At 36.5% G+C, this 23,288-nt stretch overlaps 1 long non-coding RNA gene across 2 annotated transcripts in view; it reads left to right on the plus strand.

The window, feature by feature from the left end:
* Window positions 1-23,288, plus strand: part of LOC103665770 — a 549,718-nt gene that overhangs the window by 431,937 nt on the left and 94,493 nt on the right. For both annotated transcript variants that reach the window (XR_005832051.1, XR_005832052.1), the window contains exon 5: window positions 19,815-19,915. This is a non-coding gene — a long non-coding RNA (uncharacterized LOC103665770). The remainder of the gene's footprint in view (window positions 1-19,814; window positions 19,916-23,288) is intronic.

Consider the following 23,288-nt stretch of genomic DNA (forward strand, 5'->3'; position numbering starts at 1 on the left):
ATTAGCTATACTCAGGTTATGAGACTTCGCTTTCTCTGATGCCATTATAACCTGTGGTTTCTGTATCATAAGCTTACCATTCTGTATTATAAACATTTGCTGGCTTGTTTACTTCCTTGGACTTTGGTTTTCTTGTCCCTATTTTTGCTTCTCAAACCTCTAATATATTCTATATACTGTTGTGATGATTTTACTGTATATCAGGGAGAAGAAGGAAAAATAAAGGAGTTAACATTCATTGAGCTACCACTCTGGAGGAGATGCTGGGCTGCATGTTTTATTCACTCTTTTATTAAGAAATGTATTGTTAATAACTACGAGGGATATCGTGGTTCTAGGTACTAATAATACAAAGATGTGTTGTGTAAAACATATGTAATTTCTGCCTTCACAGAGCTAATAATTTACCAGGTGAGAGACTGACATTGCATAAGTAAATAAGCTAACAAAAAAAGATTTTCTAAAAAGAAGGCCAGTTATAAGATATGGGTAGGAGTACATGTTCAAACTCTTCTTAAACCCATAGAAATGATAGAAGAAATATTCTTAGAAAGTTAACTGATACATAGCCACTTTTTAAAATGAGAAAGTGAATTTTCCTTGGACTGAATACTGTGAAACAATCTATGTGGAATAAAGCAGGTGGGAGTTTCAACAATAATCTAAGGATGGTACCTCAGATGTCTGCTCTGTGGAGAACCGACACAGCCAAACTCTGTGGTGAGCCACCAAAGCTTAGGACACATGCAGAAAAGTTCTAATGTGAAAAATGAGCTCACAGCCCCCAAAAACAAGTAATGAAGATCAATGTGAACAAGTGCATTATAGAGTAAAAGTAGAAGATTTTGGGCCTAAGAGAACAATTAAAAGAAAGTTCCATGCCTGTTTTTGAAATTCAGTAGAAAAATGGATGAGGATTAGAAATAGATAGGAAATTCCATATCTAGCTAACAAGTATGGAAGAGATGCTCAAACATGTGGTACCTGGAAAAATGCAAATTAAAAAACAATGGAATATCACTTTATATTTATCAGCAGGNNNNAAAAAAGAAAGAAAATAGGATAAATACCTAGTATCGTTTGGGACATGGGACTATAGGAACTCTTGTGGGAATGTGGATTGCAGGAGGCATCGTGGAGGGCAATTTTGCAGTACTCAGTAACATTAAATAATGACATTTCCTGTGGCCTATAAACTCATGGACTTCTACAATAGAATAGAGTGTAGGGTGTAGAACTTAGGACCAATGGCTAGATAGACTAACAACATAATTAGAGTTCTAAAACATGTAGCTCGGTAAAAACAACTAGAAATAGAAGGAAGTCTACAAACCAGTAGCATTTATGTCAGTTACACATTCATGTCCATAAAAATAGCACTGCATGTTTAAAAGGACATACACAATTAAAGAGATACATATCTAAATCATTAGAATGTTTGTCTGGTGATGGAGCAGGGAATGGAGATGGTCTTGGAGAAAATAGACTAAAAATAAAATATAAATTGTGAGATTACTTCAAGAGTTAAAAGAAGTAATCACTTCTAAGAAGTAAGAACAAGAGATTAGGAAATCAAACCAATTAGAAGTTATGAATGTGGCAATGCACTTGACGCAAAGTATTATGAAATAAACAAGTCATCCGTTCTCATAGAAAATAGTGGTGGCGGGACGCCTGGGTGGCACAGCGGTTAAGCGTCTGCCTTCGGCTCAGGGTGTGATCCCGGCGTTATGGGATCGAGCCCCACATCAAGCTCCTCCACTAGGAGCCTGCTTCTTCCTCTCCCACTCCCCCTGCTTGTGTTCCCTCTCTCGCTGGCTGTCTCTGTCCTGTCAAATAAATAAAATCTTAAAAAAAAAAAAAATAGTGGTGGCAACGTGGAAACAGGGCTGTCTATGGTCAGAAAAGGGCTCTCTGAGCTGATGAAATTTAAGTCACAACCAGTAGGAGGAGAAGCTGCCAGCCATGTGAATACTCTTTTTTTTTTTTTTTTAAGACTTTATTTATTTATTTGACAGAGAGACAGCCAGCAAGAGAGGGAACACAAGCAGGGGGAGTGGGAGAGGAAGAAGCAGGCTCCCAGCGGAGCAGGGAACCCAATGTGGGGCTCAATCCCAGGACCCTGGGATCACGCCCTGAGCCGAAGGCAGACAGCTTAATGACTGAGCCACCTAGATGCCCCAGCCAGTTATAGTGAGAAACCCTACAAGCTATTAAGCAGATGTTAATATTTGGTTACGTTTTTTAAGAGTTTACTCTGCTGCTCTGAGTAGAATGGAGTAGAAGGGAACAACAGAAGGAATGGGAAACTGGGAGGCATTCCATGAGAAAGATGATGTCTCGGACTATAGCAGTAGCCATGGAGATGGAGAGCAACAGAGACAAAATATAATTTGGAGGTAGAATTAACAAGAATTACCGACGCCCTGGTTTGGAAGGTGAGGAAGAGGGGAGAATAAAGGCTTTTAGGTTCTTAACTTACCATTCACTGACAGAGCAAGAGCAGGTGAGAAATATAGTTTGAGTTAAAATCAAGAATTTGATATCAGATAGACTACATTTGGCCTCTGGCGAGACATCCAAGTAAAGATGTCAAACAAAATATTGGATAAAAAAGAAAAGAGTGAACATAATATATTTAAGCTAGAGATGTAAATAGGAGAGACAGTTTTCATATGGACCGTATTTAAGCCATGGGAACGATTAGCCAGACAGAGTGTTTTCAGGGAGAAAAGACCACTTATGCAGCATGTTGAGGAACTCTCATCATTCGGATGTCAGGTATGGATAGAGCAGCTAGCTAGTAAGGAAGACTGAATGGCAGTAGCCCAAGTGGCAGGAGGAAAACCAGTGTGTTTTCCCTAGAATGAAATGAGCAGTGTTTCACAAGGGAAGGAGCCGCTAACTCTGTCACATTCTACTGAGAAATAAAATGAGGACAGAAAAATGGGTCCAGCAACTTGGCAACATTGGAGACTTTGGTAATCTTAATGGGAGTAATTCCATGTTGTTTGAAGGCCTGAGTGGCATGGATTGAGGAGTGAACGTAAGATAAAATAGAGACGTTTGTAGACAATACTTTGGAAGTCTGTCTCTGAATGATTATTGGCTTAAAAATAGTAGTCTTTCATTTAAGAACATTTACAAATTGAATCTAAACACAATATTTTCCCTCTTCTAGCCATATCTGTTCACTCATTCTCCCAGGCCAGGCTGAATGGAAGCAATTAGTTTCCTCATATAAGATGATTACTGAACTTCCCAGGGCCGGGTAATAATTTAGCATCCCATAAAACTAATATTCTTGAAGTTCTCTGTTCAGCATTATTGGGAATGGGGCCTACAACAACAAAAATTTTGTTAGTTTCATTTTTACGCCAGCTAGGTATTTTCTTCTTCAGTGGGAATCGGAGCAACTATATGTTGAGTATTCAAGACGTTGAGACCTAAGTTCTTGGCATCATATTTATGATTTATCCTGTTCACAGTTCAAGGCCTCTTGTACATAGACACCAGGACAGTTTCCTAGCGGGCCTGTTGCTTTAATATGGCTCTCTTATCCTAGTTCCTTTGCTTACGGTAGATGTGCCCCTCTGCAAGTGCCTACCTTCTCTGCTCCCTCTTGCCGTTTCTACTTAACATAATTTCTTCCACATCTAAATTTTCCTCTCTGGCCCATCTATGTTAATGCTCCCTTCCTTTGGACTTCTGCCCTTCTTTTTGTCTACAGTATCTGTTTAGCCATTATGCTTGTTCTTTACTTGCAAAATTTTAATATTATTTTTATTTACTTAAATGAGTACTTATTTATAGTACCCAATAATGTTTTTAACTGGCTGCTGAAGAAATTGTAGGGTTGGCTTATATTTTGGCACTCTCTGTGACACCTGTCTATACTCCTGTATTTCCTCAGGAAGTATACCTAGTATTGTGACATCAGATATTAGACTGGAAAGGAAATTTTGTATAATGCCTTCTTTCCCTTTGTCCCTGATTTACATTAGAGAAATTTAAAGACAATTTATCTATTTTCTTCTCACATCCAAAGTGTGTTACACTGACTTCTTAGTAAAAACAAGGAACAAAGCTTTGATAAATTTTTGAAAATCTGGAGTCATACAGACCTGTTTTAGAACCCTACTTCTGTCACTTACAAGCTTTGCAGTTAAGGTCATGCTTATTAATCTCTCTGATCCTTGTTTCCTTCCGTCAAGTAGAAATGATAACCTATTTCTTTGTGGTAGTTTAATAAGTTAATTCTGAAAAGCTCATAATAAGGGTGATAACTATGAGTTATTAATTAACCATGAAAGTAGTAATAAAACAAAGTCAAAAATTTTGGCTGCCCAAATTGAAATTAGGTCCCCTAGTCTCTTCATCTTTATGCCTCTGATATAATCTGGGTGATTTATATCAAAGGGCTTATTTGATTTATTTTTCAAGTTGGGGTAGGAATTTTCTCATTTACAAGCACAGTGATTTTTACCACCTGAAGAAATTCAATATGTTTCTGTTGAACTGAATTTCAAGTGATCATTTGGCCTGCAAATGTATATGTGTGACCCTGATATTAGCATTCCTCCCTCCTCATTCAAAGATGACTTCTCACTAGGATATCCTAGGAAAAAACTTGCATGCACCATGTCCAGTTCTAAGTCAGTTCTGTGCTGTACTTTGATCTGACCTAGGCTAAAAACCTGGATTAGTGCTGGAAACTTCTCACAATTTCTTTACTACCATTTTCCTCTCATGACGCTGTTATATTGGCGCTTAATGAAATGAATGTGCAAAGCCTCTATTCTATCTTTCCCTAATTCTAATTTACCATTTACAAAGTCTAGATAGGTATAACAGACTTTACTGAGGAATTGATAAATCTACTAGAAGTTACTATATGGGAGACAGAGAAATACATTTTAAATCAAACTTTGAAATATCATGATTTTCCTAAACCATGGCAGGCGAACAAGAAGGTTAAGTTTATTTCAGATCTCCCAGATGTACCTCAGAGCTTTATGCCTCAGGACCACTTCAAAGTGTTTCATTCTTCAACACTTCTGCATGTAAGTTTCCATCCCTCTTTAGGAAACCCCACTCCTGTCCTTGCTCCTGTTAATGGGACATAAAAATTTCCCAGAAGGCTGTGAGGCTGGGTTCTAGCCCTCCAAATCTAGTTCCCTTGGAGGATTCCCTCCAATAAGATACACTTATTCCTCTCCATTGTTTTTCAGGATCCAATGGGTTACACACATATGCACAAATACAAGGGGTAAAACCAAAATCTCTGTTATAAGTAGAAACATTTTCCTCACTTTGATTGTAATCCTGTAGAGTCACCCTTCGACAAATGGGAGAAAATGAATCTTATGTCATTATGTTGAACATTAGTAGGCATTCTTTGTTTTTCCTGTTGTGTTTAGGTTGTTCCTCACTTTCTCCAGTACCTAAAAATGAGGAGCTTTGAAAATTGTAGAATTACTTCATGGACGGCACTTCTTAACTGTGCAAAACCTCTTCAGTAACTCTGAGCTTTTACGGATCTTTCTTTCTTTCCTGCCCTTCCTCCCTCCCTTCCTCTTTTTTCTTTCCTCCCCTCCCCTGCCCTCCACTCCTCTCCCCTCTCTTCTCATCTCCTTCTGTCAGATTAAATCTTGGGTTACTGTAAGTGAAAGAAAGACTACAAAAAGAATCATTAATCTTTCATCCAAGCAACCTGTAGGAAATTGGAAAGATGTTTTAAAGGAAGTAATCAACTAAAATTTTACCAACTATTGCCGCAGAACATATCAAGAAAAAAAATCAGGACTTACATGGATATGCTTCTATAATCGAAAAATCAAATTATTGTGATAGAATGTCATTCATTGTAGAAAATCTCAAAAATTATATTCCTGGACACATAAAAAATACAAATAAATCTCACAGTGAAGATACAAAACCACTGTCAACAATTTGGTGAACGTTTAGGTATACCAACCTGATTTAATTTATTTGACCATTTATTGTTCCACAATTAGAAAGTTTTCAAGGACTATTTTACTTCTTACAATAATAGTTTAATTACCATTTATATTACTTTATACTTATATTTACTTCTTACAATAATAGTTACTTATTTATATTTACTTACAATAATAGTTGACTTGTTATCTTTGAGTCGTTTTCTTGCAAAATAGAAAATTGAGATCTAATAGTTCTTAATTTCTTGTTGTTAACTAGGCCCCTATACAATTAAAAAAATATCTACATTTATGGTTAAAGTCACACATCTGTAGCAAACATTTGAAAGCAAATCATGGTTCTTAGGAAAATTCTATTAATAAAAACTTTAACTTATGGTAACTATTTCTTCTAGTAATTTTCTCCCTCAAGATACTGAAAAATAGGAATTACTCTAAGTGTAAGCCATCTTAATAATGTTTGTATGTGTGTGTGTGTGGGGGGGGGGTCTGAAGCACCTTTGAAAATAAATATACCGGAAAAAAAAATATGTCAAGGAAATGTCAGTATTTTTCAATGGGTCAGGAATAATAAGAGCATCAGTTGAACATAATGTTAAGAAGATTCATTTTCTCTGTTGGTCATCATGTTGACATTTCCAGCAGATGGCATTATTACACTAAAGAACCAAATAATATAGGCCAGGCATTCTTTCAACAAATGAACATTTTAGAAAGGAAGGGGAGAGGGGAAGGAATCATTACTTATTGAAGTCTATGAGGTGTTGGTCCTTTTATATGTGTAATTACACTTAATGTACACAGTGACCCTTATAGGTAGGTATTATTGTAAACTGAGGCTGAAAGAATTGAAGAAATTTAGTGTTCCCAAAGCAAGTAAGTGACAGGTCCAGGATTATAATCCAGATCTGGCTGATTCAAAATACCTGGGCGGCTACTATGTTTAGAATGTATAGCGTTACAATGAAAATAGTCATTCCATAGAAACGATTTCAAATGAATGAGGTTGATACCTTCCAAATCTTTTTTTTTTGGGGGGGGTTGGTGTTTAGAGTGTTGTTGTTGTTTTAATGAAATATTCTCAACTTAAAAAAAAAAAGCGCCATTTCTGTCACAGTGAAACAAAGACATCTGAAAATCTATTCCTTTAGAATAGAAATGAGAACACTGCCCCCACCCCCCCAAAGTGAAAATCAATGTTTTCAGAACCCTAGGAATTAATTAAATATTGCAACAATCTAAAGAGGGTTTATACAAGACGAATTGCTGAATGTTGGTAAGTACAGCAATATCTGTGGCCTTGTAAATTGTTCTGTTCTCGTTCCCTTTTCCTCAGCACCATGGTAGTTTCGAAAACCAGTAGCCTTGTAGCCACAATAGTTGTGAAATCCAGCACCTTAGAGATACTTAGAGAAAGGAAGAATGGGGTTGAATATCTCCCAAATGCCCCATTCCAAGAGAATCGTTAATATTTGACCTATCCAGCAGATCCCTGGAAAAGCCCTTCACAGAATTTGTTTACACTCATTCTGACTCAGAGCTCACTCGGTTAGAGAAGCTCTTTCCCCTGGAGTCTGTCAGAAAGCTATCAGCATCAATTATTTAGCATCATCGCTACCGGAGAAAATACCCGTTGACCAAAACAAGAGTCTGAATGTAAAACCTAAATGAAAAATTAGGAAGATAGAATGTTCATTGGCGGCTTTTAGAAGCTTGAATTTATTACGGGGGATCTTAAAGTCCACGTGCATGTGAGAGCTGTCAACATGTGTGGAGAGACCTGGGATAGCACTAATTTCTCATCTCTGGGTGAATGTAAAGTTTTGTACAAGCTGGAAGCAAAGGCTGAGGTAGAGTTGTACGTTGCAAGCATTGAAGTTTTGCCCTGATACACACAGAGACCATCAGCAAAAAGTAAGGGATTTACTGGTTCAAGGTATTTAAAGAAATCTCTATCCAATTATTAGCTTGCCAGTAAGCTAAGCAAACAGAGACATTAGTGGCTGCACACACACAAAATAAAGACTATAAAGAGTTAGCCCAGAAAAGTTCCAAGCAAATAGTAACTACTACAACAAAAACCACAAACAGCGATGAAAATAAAATACTTGGTAAGGAGGAATCTGATTTTTCAAGTCAACATATTATAATATTATAGCACCAGTTTTTTGGCAAAAACATTATCAAGCAAGGACAGAAACAAGGAAATATCCATACAAAGGAGGAAAATCAATCACTGAAAACTGTATATAAAGAACAAACTCAACCCATAGGTAAGTAGAAGGAAGGAAATAACACAGATGAGAGAAGAAATAAATGGAAATTGAAAGGCAAAAAACTAATCCAGAAGATGAATCTTTGGTTCTTGAAAAGATCAACAAAATTGAGAAATCATTAGCTACAATAAACAATAAAAAGCTAGACTCATTACTAGAGTCAGGAGTGAAAGTGGGTATTACTACTGACATCTACACATCTGAAGAGCTTTTATAAGGAAACACTGTCAACAACTATGCCACAAACTGCATAACCTTTGTGAAGAGAAAAAGTTCCGAGGAAGACACAAACTACCCAAACTGACTCAAGGTGCAATCTAGGTACAGATCGGAAAACTTACTGTTGTTAAGATGGCAGTATTCCTTAAACTGATCTACAGAGTAAATGCAATCTCTGTCAAAATCCCACCTGCCTTTTTTGAAAAATGGCCCTAACATCATATGGAAATGCAAGGAACCCAGATCACCAAAACATACTGAAAAAGAATAAAGTTGGAGGATTCACACTTCCCAATTTCCAACCTTTCTATAAAGCTACAATAATGAAAACCGTGTGTTCACTGGCACAAGGATCGATAAATGGAGTAGAATATAGATTCCAGAAATAGCTTCTTACCTTTGTAAATTGATTTATAAAGAGTGTCAAGACAATTTAATGTGTACATAATAGTGTTTTTAACAAATGGTGCTGGGGAACTAGATTTTTATCTGTGAAAAAATGGGTTTGGACCCTATGTCACTCCATATAAAATATCAACTCAAAATAGATCAAAGTCGTACATTTCAACAGCCTATATGGCTCTTAGAAGAAACACAGGAGTAATTCTTCATGACTTTGGGTTAGACCATTGTTTGTTAGATATGATATCAAAAGCACAAGAGAGAATATTATATGTCAACTATACTCCAATTTAAAATAATTACATAAGAAAAAAAAGAAACAGATAAATTGGGCTCTACCACAAGAAAAACTTTTGTGCTTCAGAGGACACTATCAAGAAGAAATGGAAAGGCAATGTATAGAATGAGAGAAAATATTTGCAAATCGTATATCTGATTTAAAAGTATATGTCTAGAAGATAAAACTCTTAAAACTCAAAAATAAAAAGACAACCCAATTAAAGATGGGCAAATGATTTGAACAGATATTTCTCCAAAGAGAATAAAGAAGTGACCTACCTATAAGCACATGAAAAGATGCTCATCTTTAATTACTAGAGTAATACAAATTAGAACCACCATCAGAGATATGATGTAATACCCCTTGATAGCTAAAATTAAAATTAACAGGCAATAGCAAGTGTTGGTGAGGGAGAAATTAGTACCTCCCCCTATTGCTGCTGGAATTGTTAATGGTACAGCACTTTGGCGAACTGTTTGGCAGTTCTTCCAAATGGAAAACACAAAGTTACCATGATTGGATCCAGAAGTTTTACTCCGTCAATATAAAGCCCCTGTACACTGATGTTCAGAGCTGCATTATTCATACTACCCCAAGGGTAAACAACTCAAGTGTTCATCAGCTAATGAGTAGATAATTAAAATGTGGTATTATCAATACAGTGGAGTATTATTCAGCAATAAACAGGAATGAAGTGTTGAAGGGGTGCCTGGGTAGCTCAGCTGGTTAGCATCTGCCTCTTGATTTCAGCTCAGGTCTTAATCTCAGCATTGTGAGTTCAAGCCCCATGTTGTGTTCCATGCTGGACATGGAGCCTACTTAAAAGGAATGAAGTGCTGATACATGCTATAGCATGGATGAACTTTGGAAACTTTATACTATGTGAAAGATACTAATAAAAAAGACAACAAAAGACAGCACATTGTATAATTCCACTGATATGTAATGTCCGGGATAGTCAGATCTATAGATCCAGAAGGATTAGTTGATGCCTAGGCTTGGCGGGTAGGGAAAGAGCATTGGACTGACTGCTAATGGGTATGGAATTTCTTTTTGGGGTGATGATTCACAATTCTGTGAATATGCTAAAGCCCACTGAAATATACACTTTAAAAAAGTGAACTCTGTGGTGCAGGTATTATCTCAATAAAACATAAAAATATATAACATAAATGAAGGTTTTCTTTTGAAACTGGGATAAAGTTCCCTCATCTTTGGGGATGTGTAGGATGAATACTAGCATATGTTAAATACTTTCTTTGGGTCAATGACTTTAGAAGTATGACCTCACTTAAAATGACCATCTTTGTCATACTATTATTATCCTTGTCATTTTACAGATAAGGAAATGTTATGCTAGAGTTTAACTACTTTCCACAGGGTCACACATCTAATAAGTGCTGGAGCCCAAGTCTATCTTTTTTGGAAAGCCTGTATTCTTTTTATCCTCCATTCTGTGGTTCAATGAAAAGATGTTTCATTGTTTTCATTGTTATGTTGTATGTTGTTATGTATATATGTATGTTTTTGCTCTAGGAAGGGTGATAACTGCCCCCATGTTAGTTTTGATTATTGACAAAAATAAGTTGAGGAAAAATGTCAATTTTCTCTTTTCACACCATATTAAGTACTAATTTCAAAGCAGGCCAGTCTGTGACATTCTCTTTGGTGTACTGAATAGACTTGGTACTATGTGGACAGATGCTCCTTGTCTGTCTGTAAACTGAAACTGAACTCCAGAATAAGAAAGATGAATGTTTCAGGGGAGGGGATTTTTCTTGGTATAAAAATAAGAGTTTTCTCTCAAGTTGATTAATAATGTAGGCCTTCACTTCCACAAAGCAGTTCAGAAAAGCAAGAAATAATGTTAGTTTTCAAATATATGCATTAGTTTTGGAGTTGGTATTATCATATTGAAGTTGAGCAGGTTTTGAGAAAATTATATATGCATGTATGTGGGGTTTGTTAACATTTTTCAATTATAAAGAAATTACGTATAGTATTGTTTTAAGAGGCAGACTCCTTAATACATTGATAATGATTCTCTGTACAGAATGTTTGAGGAACAGGGTACTTACTCTCCCTGGGTCTCGTTTTCTAAAACGAAGCACTGCATTAGCTACTCCTGAGGGTCCTTTCCAGCTTTTTGATTATATAACACTCTGACTAGCACGCAGTCACACCTGCAAACCTGCCGAGAATTCCTCAGAATCATTAATGATTATTCATGGCTAGGGAAGCAGAGGTAACATTGACTCTGAAAGCCGATCCTTCTCACTGGAGAAGTGCGCTCTTGTGTTACAGTGTTTTTGTGTATGAGAAATGCCACCTGCCAGTACTTGAAGGTCTCTGAGCACAAGGGATCGACTCAGTGCCCTTCATGTTAAAACATCTCCTGCAAGTCAAGCACAGTGTACCCGTGGTGAGGGCAGTAGCATGGATGCTCCCATTGATGTTTTTGAGAGCTTCTGCTGCACATATCCAGCTTGATCTTTGTCTGTTGCCAAAAGATTTGTGACAAATCTAGGATATCTTTTTTCTTTTCTTTTTCTTTTTCTTTTTCTTTCTTTCTTTCTTTCTTTCTTTCTTTCTTTCTTTCTTTCTTTCTTTCTTTCTTTTAGATTATGGCTGTTTTGCTTTTAATCAGAATTTTTTTGACGTACACTAAACTGAATGTCCTCTTGGTGCTTTACACATATCTTTAGTGAGATTCTATAGTAAAAAAAAGAGCACATTATTTGAAAGGAGATCAATATGTGCTAATATTATCTCAGAAAGAAAAATTATAAATGATTCACAGAATCACAAGAGTTTTTATTCTTGATCCTCTTCTTGCCATTGTAGAGCAAATTCATTTTTAGTGATATAAACTAAAAATTATTCATGAGTTCTCTACTAGCATAATTAAGAGTCTAAATTAGGACAATATCTAAAAAAATTACGATTACATTTTAAGTTTAACTTTGTTATTAATTAGCAAGATGAGATAAAGTAGATTATAATACATTATTTAAAAATCAAATTTGCTTTCAAGCCTGTTCTTTTTGTTTCAGTTCCCAGGATAGTTTGGCCACGGACTGGGAGGAGTCAAGGTTGCCATAATGGGCAGCCATATACTGGGAAGGATTGAACAGGATTTCTAGGGACTAGTCATTTTTGTTGCTGGAAGTAGTCAGAGCTAGCTATGTTCTGAATTATTGCTGCTTATAACTTCAGGAGCTTAAAGAACCAGAAACCATAGCAATGAACTAAAGAGACACCATTTTGAGCCTTAGGCCTCTTTAGAATGTACAAAGCCATTCCCTCCCTATAATCACATCTTACAATTTTTTTTTTCTAAGAAAATAAGAAAACTATATGCTCAATGTAAAAATTTTGGAAAATACAAAATGTAGAGAGAAGATTAAAAACGTTCTTGTTAATATTTTGGTATGTTTCATTGCAGCTATGGTAGTCTTTTAATAAACCTTTGTACTTAGTGAATCCAGCCCATATTTGTGAGGAATTTTGCTGACACGGTAATATAAGAGAATTCTGGGGAAGTTGTATCAAATAATTCTATATCCTGAGAGAAACCTGTATCGATAAGAAATGAACAAATCTTTTAGAAGTTCTAAAAAAAAAAAAAAAAAAAAAAAAAAAAAAAGAATAAAAAGAAAAAGCAAAGTTTAATTTAAGCCCACGTGAGAGCAGCTGCCCTAGATATATAACCTTCACAAAAAGGGGAGTACTTCAGAGAAGGAATGTTTAATGTGGGGTTACATATGCTTTTTGTTACACCAGGAGTTACAGATCATCATGATGAAGGACATGTCAGAAAATTACAAACTTTATTTTATGGGTTTAGTAGGTGCAAGGTTGCAGGCTTTAGAGGTATGGGAATGGAACTTAGAGAGCTTTTTATTCTTCAATTTGAAATGTTTCTTGGGTTATTTGTTAATGAAACAGGTGTATAATGTGTGCTCAAGGCTGAAATAGAGCCCATGCTTTAAAGGTGGGTGAAGTCATTTTGACCTTGGTAAAAGTGTAGCTGCCCAGGGAGCCCAGAGTCAGGACCCACAAACATTAAAAGTTGAAAATTTCCTTTCTCACATGTTTACAAGTGATGAAATGTATGATAGCTCCTGGTTCACCTGTTTTCTGGGTCTTGTATAGTACAAGCTCCCAGGTTATTTACTTGGGAAAGTTAGGTGCGGTTAATGGGTTATGCCTTACAAGATCGGCAAATACCTTGGCTTCTTGCTATGGAAAAAAGAAGATATTATAAAAATGAGCAAAGGGTAAATATAGGCAAGGATGTCTGGAAGGAAAAATTTCAAGCAAACCTTGAGATGTTGTCCTATGAGTAATTTAGAAAGACTGTTTGAACTGCGTGTCAGACACATCTTGTTCAAATTCTCAGATTTTTATGTTCTTATGTGTGTCACCCTTGGCCACTGCTCCACCTACCTCACTGCTATGGTGACACACTCCACGCAGGCTGAGTGAAACCACTGCCTGAAGCCAGCAACCAAACACCCAGACTCACTGACATTCCCAAAGAGTAAAATATGCAATATGGTAAGTACTATTTGGAGCATAAAAGAACACTAAAAGTGGCAAGAAAAGCTTTGCTGGGACTTGAAAATTTAATAGGATTTTGTTAGATGAACAAATTGGGAGAGGAGGTATTGCTATGGAGAAGAGAACAGACATGGAGCTCAATTAGGAGGTGGTTGCAATAATCCTCATAACGATGAAATAAAACCACCACAGTGGCTTGGGAAATGGAATAAGAGAATTATCTGAGACATAATTATGTGATGGAATTGACATATTTAGGAAATTAAAAGGATGTAATAGAAAGTGAAAGCAGGGGGCGCCTGGGTGGCATAGCGGTTAAGCGTCTGCCTTCGGCTCAGGGCGTGATCCCAGCGATCTGGGATCGAGCCCCACATCAGGCTCTTCTGCTATGAGCCTGCTTCTTCCTCTCCCACTCCCCCTGCTTGTGTTCCCTCTCTCGCTGGCTGTCTCTATCTCTGTTGAATAAATAAATCAAATCTTTAAAAAAAAAAAAAAAAAAAAAAAGAAAGTGAAAGCAGGTGAGAAAAGGAAGAGCTAAGAGGAATCCCAGGTTCCTGGTTTGGGTGGCTAGGTTGGTAATGAAGCTATTAATCGTGATAATAAGAATTCAGGTAAAAAAATTCTTTAGGTTATAGTGGTGGTGAGTTCATTCTTTGATATTTTGCATTCAACATGTTTGTAGCATATCCAGGTGGAAGTTTGTAAGGAACAGTTAGGCTATAGGGAGAGAAAGCCTAACTAGAGCTAGTGGCTTTGATTTCCAGTCAATTGGAGATTGGATCTATAGACATAGAAAAGGGAATACAACCAAGGTTGGACATTTTGGGCAATGCTAACATTTAGGTTCAGGAAAGGGTGAGTGAAGTCAAAGTAACTGAAAAGAAGCAAGAAGTGAATGAAAAGCTAACAATGAATGGCAGAGAAATTATTTAAGAAGTGATAGCATCCAAGGAATTCAAGGGTCTGTGTTCCCATGATAAATAGTAAAATTATAAGACCAACAGAAATTGCATATCAAGAGATATTATTCCCAGTTCCTGGAAGAATATTTCAGGACATCTGTTGCTGCTTATGGAGGAGGACCTCATTGAGGATCTCATTGAGAAACTGAGGTTGGTCAAATATAGAGGAGAAGGAGTTAGCCAAGTGGATACATGAGGAAATAGCATTCCAGGCTGAAGACAAGATAAGCACTCAAGACAGGCACACGTCCAGCATGTGTGGGGATCTGGGAGGAGGCTGTGGATGTAGGTGGAGTGAGCAAGGAAGAGCAGGTAGATTCTGCAGGGCCTTGTCTGACTCTTATTAGCGGTAGGAAAGGAATCCTTTGCAGGTTTTAATCAAAAGAGTGACTTGATTCGACTTGCCTTCCAAAGGATCATTTCAGCTAATCTATTGACAATAGACTTATTATTATTATTATTTTTTTTGTAGAATTCCATGGTTACTGCTACTACGTGATACCTAAGAGTAAAAATAGGAGAGCTAGGAAAAGGTTAGACACAGGTAAAAGATGATGATGGTTTCAGGGTGGTATCAGTGAAATAGTGAGAAATGGTTGGACTCTGGATATATTAGGAATATAGAGTCTACAGTATTTCCTTTGTGATAAAGCAATTTTGTATAATAGCTATACCAAAGGTTTCACAAAGGATCTTATGAAAAAAAATATTTTGCAAGGTAATATTAATATATTACCATCAGATTCATGTTAAGACCTCCTAAAATTTATGCTAATTGGTGTTGTAGTTATTGCTGTGTTTAAGTCACTAGGCTCTGCAAATATGTGTCTGATGGATTTCATGGTGTGTAAACAGGATAACTTGTGAGGTGGTAGAAATTATACCTGTATTTTTCCCAATGGCTTTAGATGGAATATACTTTCAGGTTGTTTCTCCCTTCCACAGATTCTGTACTTCAAATCCCTGAATATCTAAATAATTATCTTGATATGGCTCTCTCAGTTATGCTGGTCTAGTTGGTATACTTTGTCTGCATGTTATAAGCTATAGTCATTTTAAGTTGATGCCTTTTAATTATGAGACCTATAGTATTGTATTATTACTGGCCAAGGCCTTTGTGAGAGGCTGTTATGAATGTGAAATTAGGTTCAATTGAGAGGCACATTTAGATGACTTCATAAATATTGATAGAAATACATGCTGGTTTAACAAAATGACAGTTTCCATGGTTTGATCAAATAATGCAGTTCTGCAACAATGCTGATTTTATTTGTCAAATTTAAGTTTTCCTCAACAGATAGCATTGGAATGCTCTGTTTCAGTTAGACATGGCACCATATTTAATTGCCCAATTACCTTTTAGTGACATCTTTACTACCGGAGTATGTTGTCTTAGGCAAAAACAAATAGGTGTGATAAGCAAACCCTTAGAACTAGTCTTTTTATTTTGTTTTATTTTACTAAAATAAAAATAGTAAAAACTACTTTTGGATAACAGTCTAAATTGTTACAACATATAACTGAAAGAGCTCAGTGTATATGTGCGTACACGTACACTGATAAGCGTATGCGTGTGCACAAATATACATATGCAAGCCCATGGTGTTTAACCGTATCATCAGCTAGTGGAATTAAGCTCAACGTAGCTATTATATTTGTAGCCATTGTGTATTGTGTTTTCATTAAGTACAGACAATTAAATAATGAAATAAATTGGTTTTCTCTAGTTAACCTATGGCCTAACTCTTATATTTAACCTGAATATTATGAATGTCTATGTTTGATGAAGGGCATGACAAATGTGTCATTTGTTTTAAGGTTAAAAAGAATAGAAATGTAAAGATGTTAAGTACCTAGGCAGGTCACATTTCTTCTTGTGGTTTGTAATATAAGTGAATAAATTATTGCTAACATTATACTTCCTGAGACAGATAGTGCAATAACATGGTTATGGAGGAATGCTCTTAAATCTTTGAGTTAACATTTTGTTAATACGTGCATTTTGTTTGGATAACAAAACAGAGCTGGAGTGAAAAACACTATTTTAAAAACACAACTGAAGGTCACTGCTCTGCCCCTCTGGGAGTGGCATCATTTCTCTCCTAAAGTACCTGGACATTTTTTAACAAGACACCTTGAGAGACCTCCTTATGTTAGAAAGCAAGAACCCTCCAGGGTATGGTTTGAAGGAGACTGATGGCTGGACTGCCCAGCATTGAAGGTGGGAGTGACCCAGGAGACAGAAAGAGAGGGTCAGAAACATAATAGCAGGTGGGGGACAGTGGAGAAATATCAAGAATGAGAAATTCCTAAGAGAGGGATGATTAAAGGGCTGCCTTTATTTTTTTTTAAGATTTTATTTTTATTTATTTATTTGGCAGAGATAGCAAAAGAGGGAACACAAGCAAGGGGAGCTGGAGAGGAGAAGCAGGCTCCTCACTGAGCAGGGAGCCCTAGCGGAAGGCACACGCTCAACGACTGAGCCATCCAGGCGCCCCAAGGACTGTCCTTATTTTTGTTGTTGCTGTCGGGGGCCGTAATCGTCCACATCTTGCTCCATCACACACACCTTTAGTATTGTCTGCTCTATACACAAATTTCTTGACTGGATGGTGTTTTGATAAGTCAGAGGAAAAGGCTCTATGTCTGTGATGGCTGCTGAGCAGAGAGAAGAGAATAAATATGTTGGGTCAAACACAAGTGAGAATGTAGCAAGAGGGGGAATCAGAATTAGAGATAGCAGAAGGCAAGCTTCCAGGTTTGGGGAAAATTCTTTCTAAGGAGATTCTTTTCCCTGGATATGAGATAGAAATTAGAGGAAATAATAAAGCAGAGGATGATTCCTGGATTATACCTGCCTCGGTTGTTGCTTTGAGTCTTCACTTCTTTTATATTCAAAAAGCTTAAACAGCAGTTTTAAATGTAGAGAGATTTGTTTTAACTCCATTAATGGAGGCAGCTTGGCATTCCTGGGCTCCTTGTAGCTCGGCAGTATAGTAGAGAATCTCTGAGACGTTTCAAACATTCAAAAACTCTAATAAGAACTGAATAGCTTCTCATGATGAGGTGACATGAGTGAACTAATCTGTCAAATATCTCCTCTATAACAGAATTATGCCCACACAGCTGATAATTGTGTAATGGTACCTCCTGCCTATCAGAAGCTCTGATTAGCACTTAGACGTATTTGATGGGAAAAGGAGGAGAAAACAATTATTAAAAATTTCAAGTTCTATTTCTGCTCTTTCCTCCTGGGCCGAGGTGAGCCTTCTCATTTTGAAGTCCTCTGTGTTCTGTTCCTTGAGCAAACAATGAGACTACAGGACTGCAACAGACAGAAGTCTGTTAACTCCTGAAGCCAATCCCTTCGTAGAAGTCTACTTCACTGTGAAATGGGTAGAAATAGCTCAGCTGTCTTGTTCAATATAGGCAGCTTCTCAAGGAAGTCAATAAAACTCTCGATAAAAGCATCTACAAATTTATGGTGGTGACTGCAGACACAGAGCCCTTGGAGATTTCTCCCATCTCCTATGGTGGTTTGAAGAGCATGCTTCAAATAGGTCCTGGGATGATCCTTGTCTGCTCAGTCACCAGCAAAACAAGATTTGCAGCTGAAACCCAGGATTCAGTCCATCCTGCAGTCCTTGGAAGAATCTTAGTGTAAACCGTAGATCTCAGCCAAATCTCCTACTGACTTCTACCCTGCCCACTCCTGGAGAATTGTGCAATATATATTGTCTTTGAATCAGTCAGTGTTTTTTGTTTTTTCAATTTTCATTTTTTAAAACTATAGTCCAGAATCTGAATTTTTGATTTTTTTTTTAAATACAGTTTTTACACAGCTATTTTATACATTAAGAAAGAACTAGAAAGGGCATGGTTGGCCTAGAGAAGATATCTGGTCACACTTTTCATCAACTAGCTTTTATTGAACACCTGTTATGTGTGGAAATGCAAGGTACATAGTGATACTTTTGGGAGTGGTTTCCTCCTCTAAAATGTGATGCCCTTGAGAATAAGCATCATCACCTTTAATTCCCTGCCTGACATAGCTCCATACATGTGAGGTGAATGAAGAGGTGTCCTTTTTCTCTCTAAAGAATTAAAATATGATACCTTGAAGGAAGAGGAGGAGAGGCAAGGTGTCGGACGATTTGGGAAAGACTGGCCCCTAGCTAGAGCCGATGGCTGAGTTCCTGAATCTGAGGAGATATCTTTTCTTTGTGGGTGGACAATGTGTTACCTCATTTGGGACATTTGTGTCAGCTCTCGGAGCTCTTAGAAGTGCATCCCGCCAAAATAGAGATTATTTATCGAATCAGAAAGAGAGTCAAATGAGTCATTTATTCTTGTGAGTACCCTAGTTAAGAATTATATTTTAATTCAGAGTTTTTGTTTTTGTTTTTTTCTATTTCTATGATTTCTTTCAAAGCATGTTAATGGAGTTCATGGAGAAAATTCATTAAAAAGGTATTTGAAATCAGCAAATCTGACTTCATCACTAGTGAGCAGTGTCTGCCCTGACATCCCAGTAGTAGTGTTTTGAGGACCATAACATGTTAGAGTTTTGTTATAAATTTTAAGAGGCTGTATAGGTTCAGACCTTGCATATTATAAAACAGTAGTTAAGATCCTGGTACTTGAAGTCAGATCCTGCGTGTGAGTCTTGTTTCTGCCTTGCGTTAATGTGTAGCTTTGGGTGTGTGACTTAGTCTCTCTGAGGCTCCATTATTTCATCTCCTGGCACCTACTAAGTGTTCAACAGATGCTATTTATAAATACAGTATTATTTTTATTGTATTATGCTGCAACTTATTTTAAGGCAAATTTATTCTATAAAATAATATAAAGAGCCCTGTACTGTCAGTCATTTTCTGTGCAAGCATTTAGGGTTAGTTTTCTTGGGAATGCATTATAAGATGATGAATAGCATGATTTAAAAAAAAAAAACATTCCTCTCATTACAAAGAGTAGAGGATATTCTATATTAGGGGGAAAAAAGATGAAATTTATCCAGGTAAGGAATAAACAAAATTCTACCGTGGTACATAAACTGTTCAAACAACGTGAATTAACATCCTGTTAGTACGTAGGGATTTTAGGAAAGAAAGCGTTTAGAATAACAGCCAAGTTACTATATATTCCCTTACAGATAAAATATTGGAAACAAGGAAATGAATACAAGCAAGAAAAATCTGGCCTGTGCTGGCTGAAGTGTACAGAACAGCCCTATTTCCTAGACTGCCAACTGTGGTAAGTAATGGCTGTGGTAAAGGCGGTGGTCTGTGTGCAGGATAATATTTCACCTGTCTGGTTTTATGGAATTGCTGGAGAGCAAGAAAGCAGCTGGATTTAGGGAAAGATCTTGGATATCAGCAAGATCAGAGTTAGGAAGGTCTTGCTTGACTAAGAGGACATATGACTGACACCATTTGAAGACCATTATTTGGATTGCTATGAGGAATCTACATACATGTGTACTATGAAGTAAAGTCAAGGAGTCTTGTAGAGTAATGTGAGATAATGGTGGTCTTAGATGTCATGACTCTTTGTGTGGGAAGCATTAAGGAAAGAATGGAGTTACGTTATTACACAGCAGCTTTGTCGAGTAGAGCAGATTATGTTTTAAGGGATAGTGCCAATTCCTGGTAGATTTGACAAAGTTCTCTGATTTTTATAAAAAAACATATCTTCCACACTTCAGAAAAGATGAATTTTATTGTGTTTAAAAAAATTGAATTTGAAACGTTTTACCAATATGAAGGTGGTAACTAAAGAGAACTCTCCATTTTGTATTAGGAGACAGCATCACCCTTTTAAAATACAAATAACCATTTTGTTTCCTTAGTGTCCCTCATTTCTTCTTTGGTTTTCTTCTTAAAGGTGTATGATTCCCATTTTTTCTTCAGAGTCTCTTTATCTTCCTCCTTTCTTCCTTTTTTTTCTTAGTAATTACATTGTCATTTAAACATTATGCTAAATATTCAAGGTACCACTGGGTATAAAAAATTAATAAGACCTGATCTTTGCCCTAAGGTTCATGTATTAGGACAGAATGGTAAGATAATTTGTAATATGTGATAAAGGCTATGTGCTTTGGAAACACACAAGAGGTCTTAAAGTTCCAGTGCTCAAGGGATGCTTGGGTGGCTCAGTGGGTTAAGTGTCTGCGTTCGGCTCAGGTCATGATCCTAGGGTTGTGGGATCAAGCCCCGCTTTGGGCTCCCTGCTCAGGAGGGAATCTGCTTCTCCCTCTGCTGTAGCTTCCCCTGCTTGTTCTGTCTCAAATAAATAAATAAAATCTTAAAAAAAATAATTTCTATGTTTAAAAACATTTAATGGTTCTTCACGTAAGGAACAGAGTACAGGTTCCTTAGGGCCACAATTCAGGGTCCATAATNNNCTTTCCCTTTTTCTTCTTCTTTTTGTAATCTCCTTCCTAATAAATGCTCCTCGTCAGAAATCCTTATTCTTAGGTCCACCATAATGCTTTCAAACAAACAAAAAACCCCAAAAAACAAAACTTTTGATACATCTTGTCTTACCTTATATTAAACTTTATTCCTTTCATTATGTATTTTTAGAAGACAGAGTGTATTTAGTTATCTATTACTGTGTAACAAATTACCCCCAAATTTAGCAGCTTAAAATAACACATGATCTCACAGCATCATTGGGTCAGGAATCCAGGTGCAGTTTAACTGGGTCCTCCTGCTCAAGCCTCTCAATAAGGCTGAAATCAAGGTGTCAGCTGGAGCGGCAGTCATCTCAAAGTTCAATTGCAGGGGGTGGGGTTAGGTGTGGGGTGGTGGATCTGCTTCTGAGCTCACTCAGTTGTTGCAGAATTCCATTTCTTCCAGATTGTTGCACCAAGGGCCTCAATGTCTCACTTGTTGGCCAAAGACTGCCCTCCATTACTTGCCATGTGGGCCTCTCCATAGGGTAACTTTCAACATGACAGCTTGCTTTGGCAGAGAAAGAGAGCGGGAAGGAGGGAGAGAGAGAGACAGAAAAGGAGGTCCTAGTCTTTTATAACCTTATCTTGGAAGTGACATCCCATCACTTTTCTTTTAAAAGATTTATTTATTTATTTATTTCAGAGAGAGAGCCCAAGCTCAGGGGTGGGGGCAGAGGGAGAGGGAGAGGGAATTTTAAGCAGACTGCGCTGAGTGTGGAGCCTGATATGGGGCTTGATCTCATGACTCTGAGATCACAACCTGAGCCAAACCAAGAGTCAGACCCTTAACTGACTGTGTCACCCCAGCGCCCTCCCATCACTTTTGCCATATTCTGTTTGTTAGAATCACATCACTACATTCAGCCTACACTCAAGGAGAATGAATTCTACAAGGTCATAAATACCAGAAGGCTGGTATCATTATTTTATATATATATATAATTTTTATATTATATATATAATATATTATATATATATAATATAATATTATATATTATTACTCTTAACTAAATCAGGCATTGCAGGTCTTTCATAATTATCTGTTGAACTGAATGAAAAACACTTCAGTCTGCAACTCAGATTTATGCTAGTGTTAATAATTTTAGTTAATATTTTATTAGAATAAGTCAACTCCTTTGGAATTTTTTATGTAATAAAAAATGAGGGGAAAAAAATGAAAAGATACTAAGGGATTTATTTGGCTGGGAGCTCACAAAATGAAACCCTCTTACCTCATTTGGTCAGGATGGCTACAACCTGCTAGACAGGGAGGAAGACAGGATAGTGTGAGGGAGATTACCCCATGATATCATTTTCTTGAATTTCACTTGAGGTCAACAATAAAATACAAACTGAAATCAGTTCCAGGTAATTTCTAATTTTTTCAATATTTTGGTTATTTGGTTTCTTAATTTTATGTAATTGTGTGCTTCTTTAAACATTTTAAAATTTAAGGCATTGCTAGGTTTAAAGTGTTTTTTCTCTTTAAGGTATAAATTTGAGGTATTGATAGTTTTGAAATTTAATACTGCTTATTAACTTAAAAGTTTCAGAAATAATGCACTTTTTTAACATTAGTTTAAAATGGTTAACTTTTTATGTCATCTTCGTAAGCTAAAGATTATTTTGATAGGTATTATAGGCCCAACTTTTGGGGACTATTATTGTATTATAGCTACCTCATTTTATAATTCAGAAATATTATACTTTGACTCCAATGAATTATTTTTATATGCCTTTTCAATGTTATAAACAGATTAAAAGAGCATAATGTGAAGAAGAGAATAAAATTCTTTTAGAAATATTCCTGGTTCCGCTTAAGGTTTTATTCATTACTTAGTTTAAAATAACCTCAGCTTGATCTTTTTTGTGTATGTATTATCTATTTTTGAGATGTTTGAGACCAAAAGAATAAAGCTTAAGTTCCCAGGAGCAGCCAAATAATTGCATTTTGAATTTATAAAATCCTTTCTTTTTAAGCCGACAATAGTGATGAAACATTTTCATTTGAACCTGGCAACATGTAAATTTGAAAGTTTGTAATGAATAAAATTGTGAATTAAATGAAGGAGAGAAATATTACTTTTTTTAAAAAAAAACTTTAATGGAACCATTAAATATGAATTATAAACCAATTTATTTTTCAAGCCACATATTATCAGCTTTTTC

This window comes from Ursus maritimus, unplaced genomic scaffold (assembly GCF_017311325.1).
Source record: "Ursus maritimus isolate PB19 unplaced genomic scaffold, ASM1731132v1 scaffold_36, whole genome shotgun sequence".
NCBI lineage: Eukaryota > Metazoa > Chordata > Mammalia > Carnivora > Ursidae > Ursus > Ursus maritimus.